The following is a 24,638-nucleotide window of genomic DNA, read 5'->3' as shown; positions in this document are numbered from 1 at the left end:
ATCCACACTTTCGGCATCCGTAAATTCAACCAACCTCGGTTCCAAAATATTGAGAAAAAAAGAAAGAGCTCAAGGGCCTGGGAGCAACGTGGAGAGCAGCACAAGGCAACACGGGGTTCAGACTCGCGGACACACCGCAGGTGGTTGTGAAAGAAGAAGCTCCCACGGGGACAGAGGCAGTCACACTCCGACACAATCTGGACAATTGGGGCACCAGGAATGGGGTCGCAAACTTACGCTGGAGGGCTTCTTGGCCTGGCCCAGCTTCTGGTGGAGCATATTTGCAGAGAGGTCTCATTCAGAAAAGAACAGTCAGCAGGCCCAGAACCTAGCACTCTGTGCCGAGTATGCGGGAGTATCCAAAGTAACCCAGGACCCCCTACCTGAAGGACCCCTGGTTCAGAGGACAGCCTGCAGCAGGAGGGCTCGGATGAGGCTGTCCTTTAAGGTGCCTGTTTTCATCCAACACCTCACGCGTCCACCCTAACGTGGCCAGACCATCACTGTTCTGCTTAAGAAAGTGATACAATATTTACTGTAAATGGAATGTGAAATATTAAAGATATGTATTGTAATCTCTAGGACAACTATTAAAAATTAATGCAAAGAAACAGAGCTAAAAAGCCAACAGAAAAATTAAGATGAAATTTTAATGTATATACACATATATATGCATATGTACGTGTGTGTATATATACACACACACACACATAGTTGTTTTAGGTGCCATTGAGTCACTTCTGACTCACAGGGACCCTAGGTACAATAGAATGAAATACCATTCAGTCCAGCATCATCCTCAAAATTGTTGCTGTGTTTGAGCCCATTGTTGCAGCCACAGTGACAGTCCATCTCATTGAGTGCCTTCCTCTTGATCCTCTACTTTATAAACCATGATGTCTTTTTCCAGGGATTGGTGCCTCCTGTTAACATGTCCAAAGCACGTGAGATGAAGTAACTTGCCATCTTCCCTTAGAAGGGGCATTCTGGCTGTACTTCTTCCAAGACAGATTTGTTTGTTCTTTTGGCAGTCTGTGGTACATTCAGTATTCTTTGGCAAAACCATAATTCAAATCCATCAATTCTTCTTTGGTATCCCTTATTCATTGTTCAGCTTCCACATGCATATGAGTCGATTGAAAATACCATGGCTTGGATCAGGTGCACCTCAGCCCTCAAAGTTGACATCTTTGCATTTTAACACTTAAAAGAGGTCTTTTGCAGCAGATTTGCCCAATGCAAAATGTCATTTGATTTCTTTACTGCTGCTCCCATGGGCATTGAACATAGATCCAAGTAAAGTGAAACCCTTGACAACTTCAATTTTCTCTATTTACCATAATATTGCTTATTAGTTCAGTTGTGAGGATTTTTGTTTTCTTTATGTTGAAGTATAATCTGTATTAAAGGCTGTAGACTTTGTTCTTCATCAGTGAGTGCTTCATGTCCTCTTTGCTTTCAGCAAGCAAGGTTATGTCATCTGTATATTGAAGGTCGTTAATGAGTCTTCCTCCAATATTTTGCCCATAGAATCCTTCAATATTGAAACTTGAGGCTTGAATTTTTTCTTCAATTATTTCAGCTTGAAGAATGCTGAGCATGTTCCTCCATTTTGGTTTTCTAACTCCCTGTCTTTGCACATTTCATTATAATCCTTTATTTTGTCTTCCCATGCCACCCTTTGAAATCTTCTGTTCAGTTCTTTTACTTTATCATTTCTTTCATTTGCTTTTGTTACTCTAAGTTCAAAAGCAAGTTCCAGAGTCTCTTCTGACATCCATTTTGGTCTTTTCTTTCTTTCCTGTCTTTTTAATAACCTTTTGCTTTCTTCATGTATGATGTCCTTGAGGTCATTCCACAACTCATCTGGTCTTCGGTCAGGAGTGCTCACTGCATCAAACCTATTCTTGATATGATCTCTAGATCATCTAGATGGTTCCTGACTTCAACTTGAACCTGCATATGAGCGATCTATGATCTGTTCCACAGTTACCCCTTGACCTTGTTCTGACTGATGATGTTGGGCTTCTTCATCTTGCCTGTCCACAGATGCAGTCGATTTGATTCCTGTGTATTCCATCTGGTGATTTCCATGTGTATAGTCACCATTTTTTTGTTGAACATGTTGGACGTGGAGTAAAGGTAAGTTCCTAGTATTATGAAAATGGGTGGGCTGCTGCATACAATACCTCCAACTCAGAACAAACTCATACAACACCCAGCCCCCTTATGTTAGGGAATGGGACACTTGGGCAACACTCTCCCCTATCATACACCAGAGCCAATACATCCTCCAGTGGTACCAAATAATTGCATACCTTGCCCAACCCATAATATGGCTCCCTTGCAGAAGAGCCCTGTGAGGACAGCTTCTGTGATTCTGTGAATCAAAGAAATAGAACCTACAGCAGCAGTAGGAGTAGTATAGGAAGCCACCCAAGTAGTTGGAGGAGCAGTTGGGAGAACAGTGGAAATGGGAGTGTGGGGCTTCTATTGCTGTTTCTGCCGCATCTCCTCCCAGTGTCTTTCCAGGTCATCCTGTTCAGTTCTACAGCATGGATAGACCCTCCTCTCACCATATTCCCCCAACAATCAGGGGCTTATTGTCCTATAGATGCCCTCTTTCCATAACTTTACAAAGAAGCCTTAAGAATCAGACGAACGGAGAACCTTTTTATAGAATCCAGTTTCAGATATACCACCTCCACTACCACCTGTGGAAGAACCAGTCTTTGATGAACCCCCCTTCCACCTCCTCCTCTAGAAGATTATGAAAAAGAGGAAGCAGCCGTGGTTGAGTATAGTGATCCTTTGCTGAAGAAGACCCTCCATAGGCTCCAAGATCTTACTTAAGAAATGTTATGGCCATTTATGATGATGAACAGTCCTTTCATGGAGGATCCATTATTTATGTCATCAAGAATGACATGGTTAGTTTGAGGGAGTTGTGAATGGAGTGACTGGGCTTTTTTCCAGGAATAAGGTTGAGTCTGTCATGCATTACTCTGAGTAAATATCAGCAGGGCTATGCTTCCTGCACAGAAATAGTCAGATCTTCCCAGATTGTCAGAAGGCCCCAGGGATTTCCCTCCAGTGAAATGAATGAAAGATGTAAATGATAAAAGCTATTTTATTTATTTATTGTTTGCTTTATCCCCCAGCACTAAGACAAAAGCTAAGAAGCAAGAGGAATCTGAACAAATGGATCTTTCTCCATCATTTGTACTATGCTAAGCAGTCCGGATTGAAATAAAGTGACTGTTTCTGAATTTAAAAAAGAACACTGCACCACCAGGTCTCCCCTGGACATCTTTAAGGGTCCATTATTCTGCCTCCCTCACAAGACTATCATAAAACCTGGGGGAGGAAATATGGATTTACAAGGTTAAAAAAAATTTTTTTAAATATATTTACAGAAAGTGATACAATGTTAGCTATATGTGGAATGTGAAGCATTAAAGATATATATTGTAATCCCTAAGATGACTATTAAAAATTAAAGAAACAGAACTAAAAACCCCAATATAAAAATTAAAATGAAACTGAAATATATATGTTGTTGTTAGGTGCTGTCAAGTTGGTTCCAACTCATAGCAACCCTATGCACAACAGAACAAAACACTGCCCGGTCCTGCACCATCCTTACAATCATTGTTATGCTGGAGCTCATTGTTGCAGCCACTGCGTCGATCCACCTTGTTGAGGGTCTTCCTCTTTTCTGCTGACCCTGTACTCTGCCAAGCATGATGTCCTTCTCCAGGGACTGATCCCTCCTGACAACATGTCCAAAGTATGTAAGACACAGTCTCACCATCCTCGCCTCTAAGGAGCATTCTGGCTACACTTCTTCCAAGACAGATATGTTCGTTCTTTTGGCAGTGCATGGTATATTCAATATTCTTCGCCAACACCACAATTCAAAGGCATCAACTCTTCTTCAGTCTTCCTTATTCATTGTCTGTCTTTCACATACATATGATGTGATTGAAAATACCATGGCTTGGGTCAGGCGCACCTTAGTCTTCAGGGTGACATCTTTGCTCGTCAACACTTGGAAGAGGTCCTTTGCAGCAGATTTGCCCAATGCAATGCATCTTTTGATTTCTTGACTGCTGCTTCCATGGCTGTTGATTGTGGATCCAAGTAAAATGAAATCCTTGACAACAAAATTGTCAAATTATAGATTTAAATATTTTTTAAAATGGAAATGAACAAGGACGTGAGGACCAAAATAAAAAATGACAAATAGAAAACTAGTAACAAATGGTAGACCTACAAATCAAACGTATTGATAAGGATATTAAATGATAATGGACTAAACGCACTCATTCAAAGGCATAAATTTTCAGAATGGATTAATAAAGAAAAAATGTATCTCAATAACAGATATATTTTAAATACAAAGACATAGACTGCAAGTAAAATGTAAGAAGATACAACATGCAAACAGTAGCCATAGGAAAGGTGGAGTGGGTGAGCTATGCTATATTAGATAAAATATATCTCAAGGCAAAAAGAAAAAGTATTCCTAAAGAAAAGAGCCAAACACAAAAGGCCATATAGTGTATGGTTCCATTTATAGGAAAAGCCCAGAATAGGCAAAACCATAGAGAAAAAGTAGATTATAGTTTCTAAGGATTTAGAAGAGGAATAATGATCAATAGCTGTTAATAGGTATGGTGTTTCTATTTAGGGTGATGAAATGTTTTGAAATTAGAGGCCAGTGATGGATGCAAAAGCATGTGAATATACTAAAAATCACTGAATTGTATACTATAAAAGGGTAAACTTTATGGAATGTGAATTACATATCAATAAAGCTGTCATTTTTTAAGTATTCCCAGAAAAGAAAGAAAAGAGGGATAATTCATAATGGTAAAAGGTCAATTAATTGACAAAAACAGGACGATAAATATGTATATACCAAATAACCAATCTTCAAAATACGTAAGTAAAAAAAATTATAGAAATTAATGGAGAAATAGACAATCACAATCATAGTTGAACATTTAAACACCTCTCTCCTTTTTTTTCTCCTTACCTTGTTAGAGGAACTAGACAAAAAAATAAACAAAAATATAGATGATCTGTACAGCAGTATCCACCTCCTTGATTTAATTTACTGATGGAGAGATATATAGAAAGGATAAAGAAAGAGAATGGGCGAAGAGAGTGAGGATGGAAGAAAGGAAGGAAAACACCACACTCCAACAGCAAGTACTTAAGGTGCTTTTCCCAGGGTTGATCATATGACAGAACATAAAAGGAGTTTCAATATCTATTAAAATATTGAAACTGTACAGACTGTGTTCTCTGACATCAATAAGATTAAATTAGAAATCATATAGCAATAATATAACTAGACAACATACTTCATAATGATCAGGGGGTCAAAGAAGTCAATCAAGGGAAATTATAATATTTTTAACTAGACGGTAATTCAAATACAAGATATCAAAATTTATGGCATGCAACAAAATCAACAACAATATCTATATAAATGCCTATTAGAAAAAAAAGATACACAAATTAATATCTGACTTTCCATCTTTAAAAATTAGACAAAGCACTAAATGAATCAAAATTATGTGGAAAGAAGAAAATAATTATATAAGGAGCAAACATTGAAACATAAAAAAATTATATAAAAATTCAATAAAACCAAAACCTAGTCCTCACAAAGATATATAAAATTAATAAGCATCTATCCACATTAACCAAGAAAAAAGAGAAATATCAAAGTAAGAGAATATACATATCTTACATATATGAAAAGATAACAATAGAATTTTATAAATAACTTATGACAATACATTTAACAACATAAATGAAATGAACAAAGTCACACAATACAGAAAATACTAAAGTTGACCCAAAAAGAAATATAAAACTTGAATACCCTATATCAATTAAGGAATTAACTTTCTAAATTTAAAATGTTACCACAAAGAAAAACCCCAGTCCAATTGGCTTCACTGGTATTTATCACACATTTAACAAAAATAATACCAATTAATTACAAATTCTCTTAGAAAATAGTGGAGGAAAAACATTTACAAAATTCCTTTATAAAGCCAGTATTACCTGATACCAAAACCAGACAAAAATCATTATAAGAATGCTATATTTTTATGCAAATAACGTGTGCTTTCTATGTTTGTTCACTATCTGCTCCCTCCCTCTGTAAGGTATTTCGTGAGCGTGCCATGCTAATTTTTTTTTTTTTTTTACTGTAACATGTAAAAACAAAACAATGGCATAGTAGCACTTATGAAAATACCTCACAGGGGAGGAAGCAGTTGGCAAACAAACGTAGAAGGTACACATTATTTGTGTAAAAATACAGTAGTATGGTGCTTAATTTTATGTGTCAGCTTGGCTAGGCTATAATTCTAAGTGGTTTGGTCAGACACTGGACTGGTTACCGTTATGGAATGGAATGGGATGCAATACGATACAATTCCATGATGTGATCTGATGTGATCAACCAATCAATTGAAAGAGAACTTTCCTTTTGGGTGTGGTCTGCCTCCGAAATCTAAATGAGTATTCTTGTACAAGTCTTTCTCTTTTTTGACCCTGCATTCTTATTACACCATCTGACCCACAGATCTAGGGACATAAGCCTAAAGAAGCCTCTGGCCTGCCATCTGGCCTACCGATTTTGGATTTGGACCTGCCAGCCCCACAATTGCATAAGCCAATCCTTAAAGTAAATCTCTCTCTCTGTCTCCCTATCTATCTATACTTCTCAATGATTTTGCTCCCCTAGAGAACCCAAATTAACACAAATAGAGAACTAGAATCCAACATCCATCATGAACACAAATGCAAAAGCCCTGCACAGAATTTAATAAATTAAACCTAACAAATTTAAAAAAGTAGAATGGATCTGGTCAAGAGATATTTATCCCAGGGATGCTACATTGTTTAACATCTGAAAATCAATCAAAGTAATTCAACATATAAATAACATAAAGGAGTAAAACCGCATGATCCTTTCAGTAGATACAGAAAAAGCATTTGACAACATTTATGATAGAAACTCTCTGAGAACTAGGAATAGAAGGTATTTTTCTCGATTTATTTAAGGGCAAGTAGGAAAACATACAGCTAACATCATCCTCAAATATGAAAAGCTCAATGATTTGTAGCCAAAGTCAGGGATAAAGCAAGGATGTCTGTTCCCCCCACTTCTTTTTAACGTTACCCTGAAAGCTGTGGTCAATAAAACAAGGCAAGAAAAAGCAATAATAATAATAAAGTAAAGGTTGGAAAGAAAAAATAAAGCTATTTACAAAGGACATGGTAGTGTTCATTTAAAAAATCTACTAGAACTTATGACATACTGTCTCAGGATATAATATCAATATAGCAGAATCAGTTTATGATGAAGAACCATTGGTACTAAAGGAAGAAGTTCAAACTTCTTTTCATAAATTCTTCAGGAATTTATGAAATATCAATTGAGATATTTCAATCAATAGATGCAACACTAGAAGCACTTACTCAACTATGTCAAAAATTTGGAAGACAGCGACTTGGCCAACCGTCTGGGAGAGATCCATATTCATGTGCATTCCAAAGAAACAGAATCAAATGGAATGTGAAAATTATGGAACAAACCATTAATTTAGCATGTTAGCAAAATTTTGCTGAAAATAATTCAAAAAATGGCTGCAGCCATACATCAACAGGGAACTGCCAGAAGCTCAAGCCATATTTAGAAGAGGATATGAAGCTGATGTTAGATGGATCTTCTTCTGAATGCAGAAAATACCAGAAAGATATTTACCTGTGTTTTATCAACTATGAGAAGACATTTGACTATGTGTATCATAACAAATTATGGATAACATTATGAAGAATGGGAAATTCCAGATTTAATTGTGCTTATGTGGAATCTATACATAGTTCGAGAGCCATTCATTTGAACAGAACAAGGAGATAACATATGGTTTAAAATCATAAAAGGTGTGGAACAGGGTTATATTCTTTCCCCTTACTTACTCAGTCTGTATGCTGATCAAATAATCCGAGAAGCTGGACTACAGTCATGTGCTGTATAACATCCATAAAGGCAACTTCTGACAGCATATATGTCTGGGGTCCCATAAGGTTATTCAGGCTGGTCCAAGGTTGTAAAAGTCTGACTTATGCACAACCCGTAGTTACAGACCAGCCCCCATAAGGCCTATTATAATAAAAATTTGAGGTACATAAAATTGTTTGCAATAACAAATGGGCACTACTTCCCAGTGTGCACCAAAGCAATATTATTATTATTACTATTACCATACTATTATGTTAAAGATGTTTTAGTGTATCTGGAAATGTTTCTTAATATTTTTGGTACATATATACAAAAGAAACAAACCTGTTGCCATCAAGTCGATTCTGACTCAGAGCAACCCTATGGGACAGAGTAGAACTGCCCCATAGGGTTTCCAAGGAGCAGCTGGTGGATTTGAACTGCAGATCTTTTGGTTAGTAGCCAAGCTCTTAACCACTGCCCCACCAGATAAACATTTGACAAACTGATACTAGACACAAACCATACCTGACTCTTCTGACTTAAGTACAAACTCGACTTCAATACAGACTTAAGAATGGAACTTGTTTGTAATCTAGGGAGTACCTGTATGTAATAGGGTGTTCACACAATATCCAGATCATATAACGTTCTATTTCACGGAGTATATCGTGGACATTAAGTAATGCATGACTGTTTATGAAGAAGCACATGGCACAAGATTAGAGGAAAACTCATTAATGATCTGCAATATGCAGCTGACTCATCCTTGCTTGCTGAAAATGAAGACAACTCGAAGCACTTACTGATGAAGGTAAAAGACATCAGCATTCAGTTTGGATTACACCTGAATGTGAAGAAAATGAAAATTTGTACAACTGGGCTCATAAACAACATCACGAAGAGTGGCAAAGAAATTGAAATTGTCAACGATTTCATTCTACTTGGATTGACAATCAAAACCCATGGAAGCGGCAGTCAAGAAATCAAGTGACATATTGCATTGAGCAAATCTGCAGCAAAAGATGTCTTTAAAATCTTAAAAAGCAAAGATGTCACTTTGATGACTAAAATATGCCAGATCAAAGCCATAGTATTTTCAACTGCCAAATATGCACATGAAAGCTGGACATTGAAAAAGGAAGACCTAAAAATTGACATATTTAAATTGCAGTATTTGCAAAGAATATTGGATAACCCATGGACTGCCAGAAGAATGAATAAATCTGTCTTGGAGGAAGTACAGCCAGAATGCTTCTTAGAAGCAAGGATGGTGAGACTTTGTCTCACTTATTTTGGGCATGTCGTCAAGATGGACCACTCACTAGATAAGCTTGGTAAAGTAGTATATTAGCAAAAAAAAAAAAAAAAAGGGAGGCCCTCAATGAGATAGATAGACACAATGGTTGCAACAGTAGGCTCAAACATAGTAACAACTGTGATGGGTCAGGACTGGTGAACATATTGCGTTATACATGAGGTCATTTTGAGTCAAAGCCTTGAAGGCACCGAACAACAACAACAATCAGCAATAAGAAATTAGGAAAAATAAAATAACTCTATTACGATAGCATTAAAAATACTTAGGAATAAATTTAACAAAAATATACAAGAAGTAATAATGGAATTGAAAAACACTGCAAATAAAAATTTAAGAAGATCTAAATAAATTGAGAGATACTCATGGATCAGGAGACTCAACACTATTAAGAAGGCAATTCTCCAGAAACTGGATTGTAGAAAATTGGATATATAGCTTTACTGTAATCTCAATTATATCCTAATAAGTTTTTTTTAAAGAAATTTGCAAGCTAATTTTTAAATTTATATGAAAAAAGGAAACAACCTAGAATAGCCAAAAAATCACAAAAACAGTAAGATTGAAGTGCTTAAACTAACTGTTTTCAAGACTTTCCACGAAGCTGCAGAAATCATGATATGGTGGCATTAGCCAATGTAGAGAGTCCAAAGTAGGACCCACACATTTATGGTTAATTGATTTTCAATTAAGGTACCAAGATAATTCAATGAGGAAATGATAGTCTTTTCAACAAATAGTGTTAGAACAACTGGATATCTCTATAAAAAATATAAACTTTGACCCTTACCTCACACTACATACAAAATTAACTCCAAATTAATGACAGACCTTTAATAAAAACTGAAAATATTGAACTTAAAGAATAAACCACAGGAGAAAATCTTTGTGACCTTGGGTTATGCAAAGGTTTCTTACTTGGGACACAAACAGAATAAAATAAAAACAGAAACAAAAAAATGACAAAATGGACTTCAACAAAATAAAAAAAAGAAAGTTCTTTAAAAGATAGGTAAAAATCATACATCTGGTAAATGGGAAGCTAGAATTCCAAAAAAAGGGTATGTTAAGCCCTCTGGCATTTGCTCTTGGATAAGGTAATCTAAAGCAATCCTGGTGGTGCAGTGGTGAAGCACTTGACTGCTAACCAAAAGATCAGCAGTTCAAACCCACAGCTGCTCTGCCAGAGAAAGATATGGCGGTCTGCTTTCCATAAATATTTACAGCCTTGGAGAGATTCTGAAAGCATCCCCTTGAGAATGGGAACCAGACAAGGATGCTCTTTATCACCACTCTTATTCAACATTGTGCTGGAGGTCCTAGCCAGAGCAATTAGGCTAGATAAAGAAATAAAGGGCATCCAGATTGGCAAGGAAGAAGTAAAAGTATCTCTGTTTGCAGATAACATGATCTTAGACACAGAAAACCTTAAAGAATCCTCAAGGAAGCTACTGAAACTAATAGAAGAGTTCAGCAGAGTATCAGGATACAAGGACAAACATACAAAAATCAGTTGGATTCCTCTACACCAACAAAAAGAACACTGAAGAGGAAATCACCAAATCAATACCGTTTACAGTAGCCCCCAAGAAGTTAAAATACTTAGGAATAAATCTAACCAGAGATGTAAAAGACCTATACAAAGAAAACTACAAGATACTACTGCAAGAAACCAAAAGAGACCTATATAAGTGGAAAAACATACCTTGCTCATGGATAGGAAGAATTAACATTGTAAAAATGTCTATTCTATCTACAGATAAAGGCAATTCCGATCCAAATTCCATCTCCATTTTAATGAGATGGAGAAACAAATCACCAACTTCATATGGAAGGGTAAGAGATCCCAGATAAGTAAAGCATTACTGCAAAAAAAGAACACAGCGGGAGGCCTCACTCTACCTGATTTTAGAACCTATTATACAGCCACAGTAGTCAAAATAGTCTTGTACTGGTACAACAACAGATACATAGACCAGTGGAACAGAATTGAGAATCCAGATATAAATCTATCCACGTATGAGCAGCTGATATTTGATAAAGGCCCAGTCAGTTAATTGTGGAAAAGACAGTCTTTTTAACAAATGGTGCTGGCATAACTGGATATCCATCTGCAGAAAAATGAAACAAGACCCATACCTCACACCATGCACAAAAATTAACTCAAAATGGATCAAAGACCTAAACATAAAGTCTAAAACGATATAGATCATGGAAGAAAAAATAGGGACAATGTTAGGAGCCCTAACACGTGGCATAAACAGAATACAAAACATTACTAAAAATGCCAAAGAGAAACCAGATAACTGGGAGCTCCTAAAAATCAAATACCTATGCTCATCCAAAGACTTCACCAAAAGAGTAAAAAGACTACCTACAGACTGGGAAAAAGTTTTTAGCTATGACATTTCCGATCAGTACCTGATCTCTAAAATCTACATGATACTGCAAAAACTCAACTACAAAAAGACAAATAACCCAATTAAAAAATGTGCAAAGGATAGGAACAGGCACTTCACTAGAGAAGACATTCAGGTAGCTAACAGACACATGAGAAAATGCTCTCGATCATTAGCCATTAGAGAAATGCAAATCATAACTACAATGAGATTCCATCTCACTCCAACAAGGCTGGCATTAATCCAAAAAACACAGAATAAAAAATGTTGGAGAGGTTGTGGAGAGATTGGAGCACTTACACAGTACTGGTGGGAATGCAAAATGGTACAACCACTTTGGAAATCGATTTGGTGCTTCCTTGAAAAACTAGAAATAGAACTACCATACAGTCCAGCAATCCCACTCCTTGGAATATATCCTAGGGAAATAAGAGCCTTTACACGAACAGGTATATGGACAGCCATGTTCATTGCAGCACCGCGTACAATAGCAAAATGATGGAAGCAACCAAGATGCCCATCAACAGATGAATGAATAAAGAAATTATGGTATATTCACACAATGGAACACTGTGCATTGATAAAGAACAATGATGAATCCATGAAACATTTCATGGCGTGGAGAAATCTGGAAGACATTATGCTGAGTGAAATTAGTCAGTTGCAAAAGGACAAATATTGTATAAGACCACTTTTATAAGAACTGGAGAAATAGTTTAAACAGAGAAGAAAATATTCTTTGATGGTTACAAGAGGGGGGAGGGAGGAAGGAAGAGAGAGGGGTTTTCACTAATAAGATAGATAAGTTTTATTTTAGCTGAAGGGAAAGACAACACACAATACAGGAGAGGTCAACACAACTGGACTAAACCAAAAGCAGTTTCCTGAATAAACTAAATGCTTCCAAGGCCAGTGTAGCAGTGGCAGAGGTTTGGGGAGCATGGTTTCAGGGGACATCTAAGTCAATTGGCATAATAAAATCCATTAAGAAAATACTCTACATCTCACTTTGAAGAGTGGCATCTGGGGTATTACACTCTAGCAAGCGGCCATCTAAGATGCATCGATTGGTCTCAACCCCCCCGGAGCAAGGAATAATGAAGAACACCAAAGACACAAGGTAATTATGAGCCTAAGAGACAGAAAAAACCACACAAGCCAGAGACTACATCAGCCTGAGGCCTAAGAACTAGATGGTGCCTGGCCCCAACTGGTGACTTCCCTGACAGAGAACACAACAGAGGACCCTTGAGGGAGCAGGAGAGCAGTGGGATGCAGACCCCAAATTCTTGTAAAAAGAACAGACTTAATGGTCAGACTGGGACTAGAAGGACCCCGGAGGCCGTGATCCCCAGACCTTCCATTAGCCCAAGACAGGAACGTTTCCCAAATCCAACTCTTCAGACAGGGATTGGACTGGACTATGGGATGGAAAATGATACTGGTGAAGAATGAGCTTCTTGGATTAAGTAGACACATAAGAATATGTTGGCATCTCCTGTCTGGAGGAGAAATCAAGGGCAGAGGGGGACAGAAGCTGCCTGAATGGACACGAGAAGAGAAAGTGGAGGGAAGGAGAGTTCTGTCTCATTAGGGGGAGAGCAATTAGGAGTTTATAGCAAGGTGTATATAAATTTTTGTATGAGAGACTGACTTGATTTGTAAACTTTCATTTAAAGCACAATAAAAAATAATTAAAATAAAAGGTTTACAGCCTTAGAAATGCTATGGGCAGTTCTACTGTGTCCTAAAGGGTCACTATGAATCAGAATGGACTCAATGGCAGGATTTGATTGGTTTTGGAAGGTAGCCTAGGTGGAAAGACACAACACACACATGAAAAGAAGTCTAAGAATATTCTTAATTCAACATATCAAAGGCCAATGATAGCAGACAAGATGAGTACTAAACAAAAAGTTTTCAAAAAGTAGATACCCTTTCCCCTAGCAAATTCTATACCAGTACCTACCAGTTGCCATCGAGTCAATTCAAACTCATGGACACCCCATGTGTGCCATAGTAGAAGTACGCTCCACAGGGTTTTCAATGGCGGATTTTTAAGAAGTCAACTTCCAGGCCTTTATTACAAGGTGCCTCTGTGTAGATTAGATCCTCCAACCTTTTGGTTAGCAGCTGAGTGTGTTAACTGTTTGTACCATCCAGGTACTCCTGTAAATTTTTTAGGTAACCAATAAAACACATGGCCTAATAAAGTGAGGAACATGCTAGGAACGGAAATAGCAGTGAACAGGGACCTGGTCCCTAGTCTTAACTCCTCTCCAACTAGTTGTATGACCATAAATTTCTGTGCCTTAGATTCCCTCTAAATAAAATAAAAGGACTGATTTAGCCCCTTTTAGATCTGTAACTTTGGCAGTAAAAGAATCGCCAGTCCTTCAGTCAATAACTTCTGTTGCCAACTTCCTACCGTGTGCAGTTCCAGAGGGTGAGTGTGGGGTGGTTAGAACAAACAGAATCCAGGCCCCAGACCTGAAGTCAGGACCATCACGACAGTGCTCCCACCCTGCAGCTGAGCTGGGAAGACCCTGCTGGGGCACCGTCTGTCACAGCTGTGTGAGGTCAGAGAAAACGAAGAAGAAAACGTGCGCCATCTTCAGTGGGTCATTTTTCATCAGTTGCAAATGGCTGTGTAGAAAGAAAAAAAAAAAAATCAGTGGCCTCAATGACTGGCAAATTATACCCAAAAGAGTTGCCGGAGATGAATGAGCTGTCTGTCCAAATTGGGAGGTAGGCCAGCAGATTCACTTTGGGGAGCATCCAGCCTCCTCGCTGCTCTCTAACAATCTCCATCCAAACTCCCCACAGGCCTGCGGAGCCTAGTGCTGCACAGCCTCAGAGCTCCTAGGTACTCAGTAAACACTGATTAGAGATGCGATGGCAGTGGCTCGGACACATTCGCCCATCCTAGAAGTCTCTCTAAAATAAAGCAGCGCAGGCCTGCTCCACAGTGGGTGCCTGAAAAATATGCATCAAAACGTATTGCCCTGAAAAGTCATTCACTTCTGTCATGGAAAAATACAGATGGGAGCTTGTTCTTTCACCTCTAGACAGCTCTTATGAAAAGATAAAATAAGACTTTTTAAATATAAAAAGCTGTATCTGTTTCAGTCTGCATGTGTCCTTTGTTCCAGCTACCCTTCTGTTGTCCCAAATTCCTGATTTAATTCTGAGCTAACTAAAATTGACTTCTGATAACTTTCAACACAGCTGGGGTAATGGGAAGTTCTAGAATTAACAGCAACAGAGGCAGACCTTAGTATGGTCATTAAATGATGACATTTGTTTGGGGCATCTAAAATATTTCCTTTCTGCTTCAGCTACCAATGCCATCAGCTGTTCTCTCTCATCTCTGCAAAATCTTGCTTTCAGAATAGGTTCTGACAGCCCTCGTCTATACACAGCCTTAGCTTGTCAATGTGAAATGATCCCAAGGAAATGTGTCTCCTAAGGCATAACTCACGGAGTCCTTGGGTGACACAAATAGTTAAGTACTCCACTACTAGCCAAAAGGATGGCTGTTGAGACCTATTCAGAGGTGCCTTGGATGACAGACCTGGCAATCTGCTTCCGAAGGGTCACAGCCTTGAAAACCCTATGGAGCACAGCTCTACTCTGACACATATGGGGTCACTAGGAGTTGGAATTGACTTCATGGCATCCAAACAACAGCAAAGGCATAACTCTAATTATGTCATGAAAACTTACCACCCGTGCAAACATTTCAAAAGCTAGGGAAACACATGGGGAGAATCTGGGCATTAACTCACACGGGCATTCGTGGTTCAGTGGTAGAAGTCTTGCCTCCCATGCAGGAGACTTGGGTTTGATTCCAGGCCAACACACCTCATGCACAGCCACCACCCATCTGTTAGTGGAGGCCTGCGTGTTGCTCTGATGCTGAACAGGTTTCTGTGGCGCTTCCAGACGAAGATGGACTGGGATGAAAGTGTGGTCACCTTCTTCTGAAAATCAGCCAATAAAAACCCTGTGAATCACAATGGTCCACTGTGCATGGGGTTTCCGTGAGCTGCCTTGACAGCAGCTAACACCAACAATAGAACATTATCGGAAGGTAAAATTGGCCTTGATGTTTTATGTACTCTGTTCTCCTAACTCATTTACTACTCTTTTGACCTTCAGCTTTCTGCACAGCTGGTTTACTGTGTCGAGGCTTCTGCTGCTAAAAGGCAGCAATGGATGGCTTATGGCGGAAAAGAGCTACTACCAAGGAGGGATTAACAGTGCAGAAGAGGCAAGCAGAAGTCATCAGGATGCACACCTGTGCACTGAAAGAGTTAATGCATTTCTAATGCTTCCTGCCTGTGAGGAGGGTATCCCTGACTTTGAAGTAAAGACATACAGGTGTGCCTGAAGAGGAACTCTGAAGGAAAAGAGGCTGCTTTCAGGAGATATTGAACTCCAGACCCTAAGTGATTTAAATGCAATCCCCATGTGCAGTTGCTAAACCAAAGCACCTCACCCCAGGGAAGAAATGAGAAATTTTGAGGGCGATTGAGCACTGAGAATTCTCATCGTGGCTTAGCAAGAAGTGACTTAGCACATGTGTTTCAGTAATTATGAATCATCGGGGTGCTCAGTGGTCCTGAAACACATCATCGCCGGTGTGACAAGACTGGTGCTGGCGTAAGAGGCAATCAGACAAGTCTGGAATGAGCACCCAGTGCCTCTGCAGTCTGCTCACGCTCCAGGCACCTTCCCTTCTGGGGGCGGGTGTCTGTGGGGTGCACTCACACCAAGATGATTCATTGCTCTTTGAGGCTTGCGGAGCTAATCGGGAAGAAGAGAGAGATGGAATGAGTAAGTAGCTACCGTGTATGTAGCACCTAATAGGGGCCTAGAATTTACATATATTCCTTTAAACACACACACAGGTTTATTGTGAAATTTTACACACATTATAGACAGGTACAGAAGAGGAAACTCCTTTGTAATTCTGCCCAGGTCATGAAATAGAATGTTGCCGGAAGTCAGAAGTTCTTTGCCCACCCCAACCTCCTCAAAACTGCCTCCTTGTCCCCTACAGGTTAGCACCACTGGGATTCTCTGGTAATGCTCTTCTTATTTGTTTTATGGGTGTTCCACATAAACATGCATTTCTAAACATTATATTTTAGTTGAGGAGTCCCTGGATGGTACAAATGGTTAAGCACTCGGCTGCTACCTGAACGCAGATGTAGCAGCCTGCTTCCATGAAGGTTACGACTTTGGAGAACTTATGAGGCAGTTCTACTCTGTCCTATGGGGTTGCTATGAGTCAGAATTGACTGGATGGCAATGGAGTTTAGGGTCGATGTACTTTGGTTTTGAACTATTATGAATAACGTTGCTATAAGCATACCTGTATATGTTTTTTGAGGCACATGGACATGTATATCAGTTAGGAATATACCTAGTTGTAGGACTGGGGGTCATTGTCATGTACATCTTCAAACTAATGAATAATGGAAGCCTGTTCTCCAAATGATTGCACCAATATGCATCAGTAGTGCATAAAGTGCATAAGAGTTTCTCTTCCTTCACATTCTAACACTTGATATTTTCTGACTTTTTCATTTTAGTCATTCAGATAGATGTATCATGGTATGTCATTTTTCATTTCTCTGATTGCTAATGATGCTGACATCTTTTCATATGTTTACTAGGCATTTGGATATCCAATGTTTGAAGTGCCTAATCAAGTCTCACGTCCATCTTTATAACAGGTTGTGTCTTTTTCTTATTAATTTGTAGGCATTCTTTTTTTTTTTGGTACTCTGGATTCATGCAATGCTGTGTCATACATGTAATTTCAAATATATTCTCACCCTCCGTAACTTACCTTTTAACTCTCTTAATTATTTCTTCTAAAAAAATAAATTAATAATTTTAATGTAGTCCAATTTATCAATTTTTTCCAATATAGTTATCCTGTTTAAAAACCATGAATTTACCTAAGATAATGAAGATGTTTTACTACACGATATTCTAAAATATTTATTGTTTTGCTTTTTACAGTGAAGTCTACAGTCCACCTGAAAATAATTTTTCTTTATGGTGTGAGATAAGGGCCATATTTAATAGTTTTTACTGTGATGTCCAACCGGCCCAGCACCATTAATCAAGGCCATCCTTTCCCAATGATCTTCACTTTTGTCATAAACCAAGGGCCCATAGATGTGTGGGCCACTTACTGGCTCTATTCAAGTGGCCCATTTTTCTGTCCTGTACCCAGACCACACTGTCTTAATTGTGGTACCTTTAAGTTAAGTGTTAATATTTAGATGTACAAGTCTTCTGCCACCTTGTTTGCCTTCAAGAGTGTCTTAGCTACACTTGACCCTTTGCATTTTCAAATACATGTTAGAAGCATCTTGTTCATTTCTCTCTCTTCTTTCTCTCTGTCTCATGAGAGCACGCATTCACACACACACACACAAACATGCCTAAATTTTGATTGGCATTACACTAAATCTAGATATCAGTTTGCGATGAATTGGACTGACATCTTTACAATAATGAGTCTTCCCAACCATGAACATAATATATTTAAATCTTTTTTTTTCAATAATGTCATCTTCATAGAGATCCTGCATATCCTTTGTTGAATTGATTCCTAGTCATATCTTGGGAAACCCTGGTGGCGTAGTGGTTAAGTGCTATGGCTGTTAACCAAAAGGCTGGTGGTTCAAATCCGTTAGGCCCTCCTTGGAAACTCTATGGGTCCTGTCCTATAAGGTCACTATGAATCGGAATTGATTCTACAGCAGTGGGTTTTTTTGGTTTAATCATATCTTGTTTCCAATTCTGTTCTAAATGGTATTTCTTAAATCACCTAACTACTCTTTGTTGATGTATAAGAATATATATTTTTAATATTGCCTTGTATTCAGAAAAATTTCATATTATTTTGAATCTTCTATACATACAATCACATTATTTATAAACAATAGCATCATCATTTTCCTCTCTTTTCCTTATACATTTTCTCTCTTTCATGCCTTGCTACATTGGCTAGGAAGTCCAGCACTAAGTCAAATAGAAGTGATGATAGTACCATCATTGTCTTGTTCCAGTTTCAAAGGAAAATGTATCTATTTTTTCCCTTAAATATAATGTTTGCTCTTGGATATTCTATTCCTAGTTTGTTAATTTTTGTTTTGTTTATAAAAAGGACAATGATTTTTATCACTTTTCTTTTATCTATTGAAACGTTTCTCTGCATTTTCTCTTTTATTCTCTCAATAAGGTGTATTTTACATATTCATACCAATTCCTATTTTACATGTAGCCAGAATCTCAGTTTAGGCAATGGCATTATATGAACCATTGAGATTTAGCCATGCTGGGTATGCTTGATGGATTAGTGAAGTGAGCTCTTCAGGAGCCTATCCTGGCAGAGAACCCATGAAGGAGAAGAGACAGGACAGTTACAAAACTTCAGTGTCAGAAATGAAGGGCTTACCACAAGGTATATGGCATTCTAATATATCTTCCAATCAATCATGTAGGCACATGTTGGACCCTAAGAAAATAGAGAAGGGAGAATAAAAAGTCAGAGAAACAATCTCACTTCAATGGCACTTCTTGGCTAGACCCCTAACAAAGAGTCACACAAAAGAGAAGTGTTCACTTCAAAGCATCCTTTGGCTTCAGAGAACACAGTGTAGCTTTCTTACTCCAAGAGTTCTAGCAGTGGAGGGAGAGTGTCCAGCCAGGGCACAGATACCAATGCCTAACGACTAAGTCAATAATCAGCAGAAGTCACAGCTCTATTTCTTGATCCAGTAGTGGCCAAGGGAAGTAGTAGGTACTATCACCAGAAGACGTGATGCACAACAGAAGGAGAGGTATATATGAGAGGTGGCAGTTCCTGGTAGATGCCAAGTAGCAGTTGATGGTGCTGTGCATGAACACTTCAGACATTCCCTGAAACCTCCAGAAATACTTGAGGAGGCCACTGCAGAGTGCTAAAGGTCTAAACACAACAAGAAGGAAATAGAGCCAATGCAAACAGGTTAATACTCTCAATATGATCAATTAAAAACCCTGTAAGTAAGGCAGATTGGTGGAAATGATGTAATATTAGGATGAGTGATGTGAACACAGGCAGATTATGATGGGTACAAGGTCACCCATCTAGCTGGTGGCATCAAGCCTAAACTCTGTTCTGTCTGCCATGCTGCATCCCTCACTCTTCTTGGCAGCCCATTTCACCTTCATGACTCTCAGTTTAAATGAATTATTGGAACACTTTCCCTGGAATTTTCAGCATCATTGAATAGAGGTTCCATGGTCAAGGTCATCTACAAGGGTAATTCTACTATGTCATGGCTGCCTATAGACATTTCTGAAAACTATACATAAGTACTTTGGAATCAGGAATTAATCAACAACTATCCTCAGTCTATCTCATACAATGCACTGTGTGCACAGGAAACACATAAAAAAATGAATATACCAGACAAAAATTATCATTAACCCATTCATTCAACTCTTTGTTTTTCATTGAATACCAACTATGTGTCATATGTTAGAAGCCTATACTATCCTCTGTAGAGTAGAATATTCTAATAGGAAATGAGAATCACAGCAGTTTATAACTGAATAGAAATCGTATGCTTGAACCCCTGTATTAAATAAACAAGAAGTGGAACCATGGAGAAGTAAAGGAATTCATTTTAATGTCTGCAGAGAGCTATAGAATCCAGGTCTCCTGACTGTCAGACCTAGAGAAATCTTTTCTGAAAAGAAAGAGTAGGGTCAAAAAAAGGACGTTGTATACTCATATTATTTAAATCCAGCTGCTTCTGAAACCCTATTCTATTTCTCCCTTCCAAAGCTAACCATAGGCAAAATTAGGAAGTAAGCAACTGATCAAGGTAAAGTTTGGTTTTGTTTCTCAGTCTCCTAAGATTTTGCCTCTCACATGTGCCATATCTTCCTTCACCAGGTACCTATTCTAGCAACCCTAAAGTGCCAAAGAGCCTCAATAGAACATTGCTAAAATATACATTTTAGTAATTCACCAAAAAGCCTTGCCTTCCTACCTCACCCCTACCATGTTGCCACAGCAGCTGTGGCATGAAAGAACCATAGCTACAAGAGTGTAATGTACCTTTCTTTGATCAGTTACAATACTTCTGGCAAATTAGATTTGCACGGTCACTTTAGCCTTATTAAAGCTAGCTCAGTCTGTACTTTTTCCATACTTTCTCAAAAACCTTTGAATAATTACAACTCAATGTCTTTAGAAGATTCGTTTTGACCTATTTTCCTTTTCTTTTTAGAAAAATCAGGACAAGATTATTTTCTTCCAAGACACCATTGGTAGTTTTGGGTTTCTCCTCACTAAGAGCTGGAGAGTTTGGTGTGGGATCATAGAAAGAGCAAGGGAACCAGAGGAACAGTACATGGTGCCAATCTAGGCTCCCAGGCACACCACTACCTCTGTCTCAAGATTGGTACTATTTATAACCATTTTGTAAATGCATTTAATAACCCATTGCCATTGAGTGAATTCCAACTCATAGCGACCTCATAGGACAGAGTAGAACTGCTCCATGGGTTTCTCAGGAGCAGCTGGTAGATCTAACTGTCAATCTTTTTGTTACCAGCCATAGCTCTTAACCATTGCACCACTAGGGCTCCACGTGTTTAATAAATAATAGTAATAATTAAAAAGAAAAAAATCAAACCTGTTGCTGTCAAGTTGATTTCTGACTCACAGTGACTGTATAGTGACCATATAGGACAGAGTAGAACTGCCCCACAGGGTTTCCAAGGAGCGGCTGGTGGATTCGAACTACAACCTTTTGGTTAGCAGCTCTAGCTCTTGACCACAGTGAGTAGTAAGTGCTTAAAAATGTTTCTCCTTTTTTTTTTTTTTTTCTTGCATTAAGCACTGGGAAAGTACTAATTCAAGTCATTAGAGTAAAATGACTTCAAGTACTGGTCAAGTTCTGTATGATTCTTTATAAACCGCTTTGTGCCTTGTTCCAGTGACAAATACAGACCCCAGTCTGAATGCATCAATGAATGAGAAGGGGCATCACTATCGCCAGGAAGACCAAGCCAAGTTCAGCTTCTCCTGACGACAAATCTGCACTTTGATAATCTTAAAACAGTTATGTCTATCTGATGTCTATACCTTCCTCTACCTCTGAGTGTTTTTTAATATGAAAGGCTCTTAAAAAGGGACAAGAAGATCCTTTTTTAGTTCTGTGCCGGAGTGTGACAACCAGCTGCATACAGTCTCATAGGTTTGTGCCCCATGCAGCAAGAAACCAAAGACAAAAATCAACATGCTGATGAGATAGGATTTTTGGCTTTAGGCTAAGAATCAGTGTTGGAAAGCACTGGAACATGGCTTATCTTGCTGTGGAAGAAATCAGTCAGGGCTCAACCTACAGCAGAGTTGAATTCATAGAATGCTTATCTTTCAAAGCGTACAATTGGGAGTGCTTAAATTTTGATGCATTTTAGTTGGGTACAAATTAGCAACTAGCTGGCTGCTAAATGGACTGTTACCTTTGCTTTTGACAATCTACTGAAATTAGCCCCTCAATGTTATGTGAATGCAGGGAAAATGGGTTGGGAGGGCTGGAGCCGAAGATGGGATTTCATCTGGTGCATTTATATGAGAATTTTTAGTGTGCTGCTGATATTTAAGGACTTTAGTGAATGCAAAAGAGGGGAAAAGGTTGAGAATGACAGACAGTGAGTTCTGCTCAGCAGGCGTTGGACTCTATAGTCGGAGTATAAATGGATCTAGTTCTTTTTAAATGTTAATAAGCTGTTGCAATGGACAGGATTTCATATGTAGTTACTATAATAGCAGGCACTGGCCTATTCTGTGGTTGCTGAAGTAGATTGCATGTTTGAATTACTGCCAGTACTAAACCAAAACCCAAATCCATTGTCATTAAGTTAATTCTGACTCATAGCGACCCTATAGGACAGAGTAGAACTGTCCCACAGAGCTTCCAAGGAGCACCTGGTAGATTCGAACTGCCTACCTTTTGGTTAGCAGCTGTAGCACTTAACCACTACACCACCAGGCTTTCCACTGCTAGTACTAGGCAAGGTCAAGCCCAAAAGAGGTGTTTAAATTTTAATACCAAAGAAACAAACAAAGCACCTTAAATTTGGAAAGTAAATTTAAAAAAAAAAAAAAAGTACATATTTACTTCACTCTTGTCTGTTTCTTAATCAGCATTATTTTAATGCAGAACTGAATTTCAGACTATCATGACAACAGTTATCTTGGTTATAGAAAATATACAAACAGTAACAAGCATAAGATGAGGTAAGTAGGGGCTCTGATTTCCCATGTTTGGAGAAAAGTGTCTTGCTAAGTAACTGTGACATCCCAAGGTTTGAAGATTTTGGAGTTGTGAGCATCTCAGACCTTCACACCTCCCTCCCTAACTTTTTAGACAGTACATGTCACAGTGATGAAATGACATGAAAATGAGGTGGAGTGGTATTAACTTGGACCTAACAAAAATTAAACATTTGTCTTGGCTTGTAGAAGAGTAAATGCTATCTTAAAACTGAACCCCATTGCCATCAAATTGATTCTGACTCATAACGACACTATTGAACAGACTAGAACTGCCCCATAGGGTTTCTTAGGAGCTGTTGGTGGATTTGAACTGCTGACCTTTTGGTTAGCAGTTATAGCTCTTAACCACTGTGCCACCAGAGCTCCAAAAAATCTTATCTTAGGCAGAGTTTATTATTGGAATTATAACAACATAAAATTCACCTAGTATATACTTAGTGGGTGTACATAAAACCCCGTTGCCATCGAGTCAATTCTGACTCATAGCGACCCTATAAGACAGAGTAGAACTGCCCCCATAGAGTTTCCAAGGAGCGCCTGGTGGATTCAAACTGCCGACCTTTTGATTAGCAGCCGTAGTTTTTAACCACTACGCCACAGGGTTTCTGTGGGTGTACATAGAGTTCTCAATTCCAAGATCGCCCAGGCCAAAAATGTTTCCTATCTAGTCTTCTGGGAAAAAAGAGAAATCAAATAGCCATTGAATAGAAACTGATTGCATGGGTCTGACCCCTCTGAGTTCAGTAAAACAGAGGGGTCAGAGTCCATCAATACTAGGCGGCAGCATTGATCATTTAGCATAAGACCTTCTTAACGGGGCAATCCTCAGTCTCAGACTATGAGACCTATAATTTCTGGTATAGGAAACAGCCTCTGGAATAGAAAATGTAATTGTCGAGAGTGAGAAGACAGATCCACCAGGCAGAACAAAATGTGAAGGGCAGAAAGAGTATATTACAAGAGGAAAATAAATTTATAAGTTCACTGAAATACCAATGTTGATAGATTTTGAAAACAAAAAGAATAAAGTTTGTTTCAAAAAAACATGATATCACAGTTTAAAAGAAGGCTAGTAGGAAGAGACTCAACCTGCTTAGTATTAAGTCATATACCAAAAAACCAAACCTACTGCCATCCGAGTTGATTCTGACTTATAGTGACCCTATAGAAGAGAGTAGAACTACCCCCGCAGAGTTTTCAAGGAATGCCTGGTGGACTCAGGCTGCCAACCTCTTGGTTAACAGCCGTAGCACTTAACTACTGCGCCACCAGGGTTTATTATGTCATATAGCTATGATAATTTAAAACAATGCAGTATTAGGATGGTGATATACATAAAAAAGTCATGTCTACCTGATATTTCATTTCATATCCCAGGAGAAACTGTAAAAAGGAAGAGAATGGAACTTAGCTTGTTCAAAGCTCAACCCAGACCAAATTATAATGCAATGTGTTCAATATGTTTCATGTTGTATAAGACCAGACATATTAACGCATCCTAAAATTAGACTTTTATTTGCAGAC

General features: G+C 38.5%; 1 pseudogene; it reads left to right on the top strand.

Annotated features, from left to right (window-relative positions):
- Nucleotides 1-347: 347 nt before the first annotated feature.
- On the top strand, nucleotides 348-3,013 carry LOC126058082 (abl interactor 2-like; annotated as a pseudogene).
- The last annotated feature ends 21,625 nt before the right edge of the window (nucleotides 3,014-24,638 follow it).

This window comes from Elephas maximus, chromosome 14 (genome assembly GCF_024166365.1).
Source record: "Elephas maximus indicus isolate mEleMax1 chromosome 14, mEleMax1 primary haplotype, whole genome shotgun sequence".
NCBI lineage: Eukaryota > Metazoa > Chordata > Mammalia > Proboscidea > Elephantidae > Elephas > Elephas maximus.
Note: the sequence above shows the minus strand (reverse complement) of the source record. Positions and strands in the feature narration are given on the sequence as shown.